This window comes from Daucus carota, chromosome 3, assembly GCF_001625215.2.
Source record: "Daucus carota subsp. sativus chromosome 3, DH1 v3.0, whole genome shotgun sequence".
Classification (NCBI taxonomy): Eukaryota; Viridiplantae; Streptophyta; class Magnoliopsida; order Apiales; family Apiaceae; genus Daucus; species Daucus carota.
In genome coordinates, this window is record NC_030383.2 from 35,800,360 (window position 1) to 35,808,135 (window position 7,776).

Consider the following 7,776-nt stretch of genomic DNA (forward strand, 5'->3'; position numbering starts at 1 on the left):
AGCTCAAAGTCTGCTCCAGTTCCAACACACAATGTCACATCTGGATCAAAGCAAAGACCAGTGGCTGGATCAGATCAACCAATGACTGATGAAGAGTATGCTAGATTGTTATTTGAACAAGAAAATCCAGAAGCCAAATTGGATTTGGAGTTGATTGCTGCAGAGGAAGCAGAACTGAAGAAAGAACATGTTGAAGCTATAACCTCAGGAAAAATCCAGAAACCTGCAAAATCAACTGCCTGACCAAAGGAAAAAGGGATACTGATCAAGGAAGCTACTGTTGCTGATCAGAGTTTACCAATGAAAAGGGTATACTCTGAAGATGAATATACAAGCAAAGGCAAAAGCATAGTAGATGATACTTGAGAAAGGCTGGGTTAAGAAGAAGCCTACAACCTCTGACAAAGATCAAGTTGTAAAGGGAAAGAAATCAGAAGCTGCAATCTCTGACAAAGCTCATATTGCAGAATCACAAGAAGAAAAATTAACCTCTGACACAGCTCAAGTTAATAAGGAAGCAAAGAAAGACACAACCTCTGACAAAGCTCAAGCTGTGTTCAAACCAACAACAACTCCATTGCCAGGATTTGCAAAGCCAAGTCTGATGACTGAGATAAATTTTGACAAGGGCTCAATTCACTCTCATCGAAAAGCAGGAAGAGATAAAGGAGGACTAGGATCTAAATATGAAAAATTTGATCAGAGTATAGGATCAATGTCAACAGACCCCTCATCTCTCTGTGCACCCAAGACTGGAGCATTGCAAGAAAGAATGGACAAACTGGATTCAGTCCAACTGGTGAAGAATGACAGAGGTGATAACATTCTTATCTACTTCATGTCTGATGGAACAGTGTTTAGGGTTATTGAAGCTGATCTCTATGCTAAACACTGGGAGGAATTGAGATATGTCTCACACATATTTCAAGTGAAGAACAAGTCATGTCAACACATCTCAAATCTGCTCAAAGATCAAATCAGAAGAAAGATGGGTATAACAGGAAACAAGAATGTTGGACCTTTTATTCCTAAATACTTCAATCATCAAGGACAGCTAGTTGAGATGAAGAAGAATTCAGCAAAAATAGAAACAATAGCTGGAATCAGTACTCTTAGTTTCAATGAAGAGTCTGACAAAGGTTATTACATCAGGCTGGATAAAGACATGAGAAGAAACAAGATCTATGATCTCAGAGCTGCAATCTATCAAACTGGAGTTTCAGATCCAGAGCTAAGAGAGATCAAAAGACAGATGATCACAGCACTTACAGAAGCTGAAAGAGAACTCCTCAGAGAGTACTTAAAGACAGCCAATGGTGTCTATGAAGCTAAGGAGTAAAGTATCTGTAAGTTTTAAAAGTTTTCTGTTATGTAGCTAAACTCTGTTGCATTTGACTTATTTGTTTTGACATCATCAATTATCTGTTAACTTGCACATAACATATTTATGCACAAGTTGGGGGAGATTGTTAGATATAATTGATGATTACTAATGTTCTTAAAGTTTGTTTTAGAACAGGAGTGATCAGAGTTTAAGCTGGAAGCTGATCAGAGTTTAATAAAGTCTGACCAGAGTTTGATAAAGTCTGATCAGAGTTTACATAGTCAAGACTCGACAGAGTTTACACGTGGAAAGAGCTCAGAAGCGGATATACTTCAAAGAAGGATAGAAGCGGAGGAGTGATTTGCTGACTATGGAAACTAAACAGAAAACAGTAGCAATCTTTGATTGATAGAATACATAGCTGATTTATAGGATATCAAATCAGAGATTGATTTTGTAACTGTGTCTATATAAACACAGATTAGGGTTACTCTATAGGAGTTGAGTTATCGAGTACATTTTACAGAACCCTAGCAGTTCTTAGTGATAATATATAAATCACTGAGAGAGTTTTTGTAACCATTCAAGCTTTGTGAATAAGAGTTTACTGCTTTCAATCTCTTATATTGTCATACTGTGTTATTGATTGTGTTCACTATATCAACTTATATAGTGAGTTTATAGGACCTAACAAAATCATCAAAAAAGAAAAGGAGCAAAGAGTGAAGATGCCCAAATAGAGAAATAAAATCTCTTGAAAAGACTCCTGAAAAGACCCGTGACACAATAGTTGAAACCCCAGAAGAGGAACAGGTACCTGAAAATATTGAAAATGATGAGATCTCAATTAATTATGTTTTCATGGGAAAGAGATGGAACTCAAAAGATGCTATTATCAACGAAAATTTTGCATATAACATAGTGCTTGATGTAATGATAGAAAACGAGGATCTTGAACCAAAATCTATCGATGAGTGTCGACATAGAGATGATTGGTCAAAATGGAAAGAAGCAATTGAAAATGAATTGAGCTCACTTAATAAACATGAAGTTTTTGGACTCGTAGTCCGGACCCCTGAAGGGACAAAACCTGTTGGTTATAAATGGGTATTTGTGCGAAAAAGAAATGATAAAAATGAAGTCGTGAGATACAAAGCACGCCTAGTTTCTCAAGGATTTTCGCAAAAACCAGGCGTAATGGATGCTATAACTTTTCGTTATCTTATTAGCTTGACTGCAATTGAAAAATTAGAAATGCATCTCATGAATGTTTTGATGGCATATTTGTATGGTTCGCTTGAGAGAGACATTTATTTGAGGATCCCTGAAGGATTCCAAATGCCTGAAGCATCTAGAACTCATTCTCGTGATCTTTATTCAATTAAGTTGCAGAGGTCCATATATGGTTTAAAAGAATCGGGAGGAATGTGGTATAAAAGATTAAGTGAGTATTTATTAAAAGAACAATACAAAAATGGTCCTATTTGTCCATGTGTTTTTATAAAGGACTAAATCTTCATTTGTTATAGTTGCTGTCTATGTTGAAAATTTGAATATTATTGGAACTCCCGAAGAGCTCCAGAAAATAGTTGATTATCTTAAAATAGAATTTGAAAGGAAATATCTTGGGAAAACAAAACTTTTCCTTGGACTACAAGTTGAGCACTTAAAAGATGGAATTTTTGTGCACCAATCAGCATACACCGAGAAGCACTAGTACAGAATGGACTTTCAGCGTCGGTCAAATAACCCCTAAGGCGTCAGTTAAGTGGCGTAGCAAATGTAGGAGACGCTATAGGTATATGCCTTTAGCGTCGGTTAAGTAGGCGACGCTATTGTCTTGACAATAGCGTCGGTTATCTGAAATGCCGACGCTATATCCCAACCTATTGCGTCGGCAGTCTGAAATGCCAACGCTATAGCCCTTATCTATAGCGTCGGCTATCTGAAATGCCGACGCTATAGCCTAACCTACTGCGTCGGCTGTAAGAAATACCGACACTATAGCCCTTACCTATAGCGTCGGCTGTCTGAAATGCCGACGCTATAGCCCTTACCTATAGCGTCAGCTGTCTAAAATGCCGACGCTTAAAGTGTTCTTTTTAATAATAATAATATTTTTATTTTGTTGTAAGCTTTTGACAATTCACCACGATCATAAGAATGTGCTCAAACTACATGAGAGAAATGAATAAACAATTCGATCTTATTAATAAAAAAATATTACCTAGTTGTTTATTACATTAGAAACATCTCCAAACTCTTCACGCATATTGATTGTTATATATAATGAATTTTTTTATTACACTAAGAACATCTCCAAACTCTTCACAAATATTAGTTGGAATATATAATGAATTCTTGCTCCACCAGACAGCTCAGGTGTTAGACATTTCTTCGTTCTTTCCCTCGATCACAGAAGACAAAGCTGTTCCATAACTAGGATGCTCCTTTGCGACGGAAACTAGTGCATAATTTAAGCCCCGAAAGCAATGTCTTGATATGTTGCACGAAGATCTAAAAATAATGAATGTAAGTGAGGTTGTAACTTTTCAGATCTCTGCAAAGCCATCATACTATTGCATAAAGCAGGCTGGACTAAAATAGTACACATGGCAACATAAAAACAGGTTGGACTGAAAAGAGTACACAAGTTTACATTTTTATCACCAAGTAACCAAAATCAATAAAAAGGCAGCCTTAAATTCTACAGGAGTTTACACAAGTAGAAACATACCTCAAATTCCAGCGGAGAATGTCCTCTCACAACAACATTGTGAGTGGGTAATGGGAACTGAGGCAGCTTCTGCATATAAGAGAAGTCGCATTGTAAATAAGTCTGCAGTCCAATATAATTACAGTGAGGAAATATTAAACCAATATCATTAACAATATATTACCATTGTATGATGTGCAACAAAAGTTGTTTTTAAAAAAAAACAAAGAAAGATAAAAGGGACAAAAAAACAGGATAGGAGATGCACCAGAAAGCGTGTGATAAACATTCAGTTGCTCCACCTTATATAAGTAAGCTTATTTCTTATTGGAAATATGTAAGCAAAGCGCACTAAGAAGGGGACTAAAAACAGGAGAGAAGATGCACCAGAAAGCCTGTGATAAAAATAGTTACCCTTTATTTAATATTTACTTAACAGGGCAAATTTAAAATATGTTGTCGAGCTTGTCACTTGGACACTATCAGCCAAGTTCAAGTGACATAGTCTTAATTACTTAATGTTTTATTCTCGATACATATGAAGAATAGATAAGACTGATGCCACTAAAATTATTATTTAATCTAAAGTTCACTTCCTTCTTCTTTAAAAAACTAACAGAGCTATAACAAAATATGTATAAAAATGAAAGTAGAAGTATTCCCATAGTATTAGTATATGGAACATGTTAAAAGTCCTGGATCACCTTCAATTTTCGGATGTAAAACAAAATTTAACTGATATAAAAAACCCCCAAGAATGCCACATATACCCGGTATAATATATCTCTTCCAAGATGATAAGAGAAGCTGCAAGAGAAAACCTCAACTTAATACACAAGAAAAAAGAAAGCACAAGAGCAAGCAACTGGGTGCAAGGGCTGCCTTACCCTGGATTCGAGCATAAGCCAAACAAGCAACTTTCTCACTATTAAACTGTATCTATTAGTTGACCATGCAGTTTTCAGTGTCCACATTTCTTGATGCATTCACAGCTTTTACCGGGCAAAAATTCCTTAATAGATCTAAAACAATGAAAGTTAAATACAAGAATAATGAACATATATAAATTGCACATATAACTACTGCAAGGTGACATACCTGTTTGCTCTCGGCGAAAGCTACCCACATTATACCAGCAAGGCCGAACAGAGGTTTTGGTGCCTTCCAAAGTTTTTGAATTAGTCCTTGCAATACTTGCTAATAAACTGCTAGACAGATACTCCTATGTAGGAGCCAGAGCTCTATAATTTATTTCATGTGTGGAAATATAGATGTATCTATATTTTCAGATAACAAATGAGGATGAGAATATCAAAATTATAGTTGGCAAAATGAGAATGAGAAGAAGAGTACACTAACCGAAGCAAGCACTAATACAGTAAAGAAGTTTAAATATTGTCCTTGTTGACCCATTCCAGGAGTTGGCATCATTGTGCCATTAGCAGAAGATATACCAGATTGACTAACACCACTAATCATATTTGACTCAGTCATGCCATACCCCTGTGTACAAAACAGCCAAAAACATGAATAGCCATTCAAATGTGTGATCACAATAAAAATAATAATTCTCGAGAGGAAAAGAAATATGATGCATAAAAGTTGATGATCTAATTAATTATGTGTGTAGGCGTTAGCATTGCTTCGGACTTTTCCAAACAAATAGTAAAGCTGAATTGTATTTACAAGACTATATTGACCTTAGTTTTATAAGTCAAGTCTTCTGACTTTTCAAAGCTCTGAAAATTGTAAACACAATGTAGCAATACTTTTGTTTCTGGAACCAAGTTGAACTTATCCTCAAAACTTTTAAACTTCAAATTTTCACCCGTGACAAGCATCAACTCATGTGATCAGATTTCATATTCGTTGCTTCGATAAAATATCATTCTTGAACAGTCCTACTTCATATTCTAACTTATCTCTTACTGTAAAGTAAAGGTAAACTTCGCACAATTATTCCTACACGACAGATTTAATTACTCAGGCTTATGCTTAAATTCCTACAGTGGACGATAACATTGACAGAAATGCCAAGTAAATCAAAAGTCAAAAAAACAAAATAAACAGTATAGCCAAGTAAAATCATCGTCACTAATTAATCGAGTTAACAACAAATGCCCATTTCACAAAACATCATCACATGACTAGAATAAAATTAACAACATCAAACAGTACACTAAACTCAAACCCACCAAGAATCAATACTAAAACAAAACCTAGATGCAATTTTTCAGACTGATCCCTAAATTTGGGGATATAGAAAGTACCGATACAAGAAGCCCAGCAATCCATCTGTGAAATCAATTAATTAATCCCGTAATTAAGCATCCGAATCAGTTTGGGAAGCCGAGCAATCTAGTGAACCTGTAGAAGAATCGATCCCAACATCCACCAAGATATCGAAAAGGGAAAGTGACATTGAGTGGAAAAAGCGAGAGGAGATCGAGAGTGGGAAACTGAAAAAAGATTGATCACTGATGGATCATGGATGGAGAGTGAATTAGGTATTTTGACTCTTTGAGTCGACAGTTTGCCGAGAAGTTCTGTGAGGCGAACGTGTGTATACCAGGCTACCAGCACCTGGCAGTCTAGCACTCTCGTATAAATCCTATCCTATAGTGTAGTTATTCAAATATATTTTTTTAATATATTTTTATTATAATTTTAAAAGTGAATTATATAATATATTTTTCTTTATATTATATTAATATTAAATATGATTATATTTATAATATATATATATTTTAAACTATAAATTATATCACAATTTTAAAATAATATTAAATCTCTTTTAATTTTAAAACTAAATTATATAAAAGTAAATTTAAGATAATAATAACAAATATATTTTTAAATTATAATATATGAACTTTCATTAATTTAAATTATAAGATTAAGTTATTAATAAAAACTTTTAAAAAAAATTTATGAATAAAAATTTAACTTCAAAACATTAATTCATAAAAAGAAAATTTTAAAGATAAATTGCGCAACTATACTTTACAGGAGCATTAAAGTCCGTGCAGCTTCCCGGTTCCCCAATGTATACTATGGACCAATGTATACTATCCAGGAGGACGGGGGAGTATTCTATTTGTATTATATATAATACAATTTTATTTATAATTTAAAATTTATATTTTATATAATATAATTTTATATTTATAATAAATATATAATTTTAAAATAGAATGTACATAATTTAATTAAATTATAAGTATAATTATAACATATAATATTGATAATAAATATTTAAAAATTTTAATTATATTTATATGATATAATTATAATTAGAGATACATACATACATATATATATATATATATATATATAGATATACATATATATTATAAAATTTAAGTTTTAAAATTACATTATATATAATTGGTTATTAAAATTTTAAAAGATATACTTTTAAATTATAATATATATACATATATAATTTAATTTAATTGAATTATAAGATTATATTTTTAATAAGAAATATTTCATATTTTTAGTTTTATCTTATGCGATATAATTTCAATTAAAATATTAAAACTAGATTATACATATAATCATATGTTAAATTATAGTTATAAAATTATATAAAATAATATAATTTTAAATAAGTATAAAATCTAAAGCGTCGGCATTCTCTTCACCGACGCTACAAGTGAACCTATAGCGTCGGCGTTCTGAGGACCGACGCTACAAGTGAACCTATAGCGTCGGCGTTCGCTCGACCGACGCT

The 7,776-nt window shown here is 33.2% G+C and overlaps 1 long non-coding RNA gene across 5 annotated transcripts; it reads right to left on the reverse strand.

Moving 5' to 3' along the window:
* Positions 1-3,512: 3,512 nt before the first annotated feature.
* Positions 3,513-6,613, reverse strand: LOC108213859 (uncharacterized). 5 transcript variants are annotated; one of them, XR_010290493.1, is made up of 6 exons: positions 6,311-6,613; positions 5,400-5,543; positions 5,139-5,262; positions 4,928-5,062; positions 4,062-4,847; positions 3,513-3,841 (listed from the first exon to the last, which is right to left on the reverse strand). It is a non-coding gene; the product is annotated as an uncharacterized LOC108213859 (long non-coding RNA). The 5 variants fall into 5 exon arrangements; XR_010290491.1 differs by having other exon boundaries at positions 5,139-5,317; XR_010290490.1 differs by having other exon boundaries at positions 4,062-4,130; positions 4,745-4,847; positions 5,139-5,543.
* Between the last annotated feature and the right edge of the window lie 1,163 nt (positions 6,614-7,776).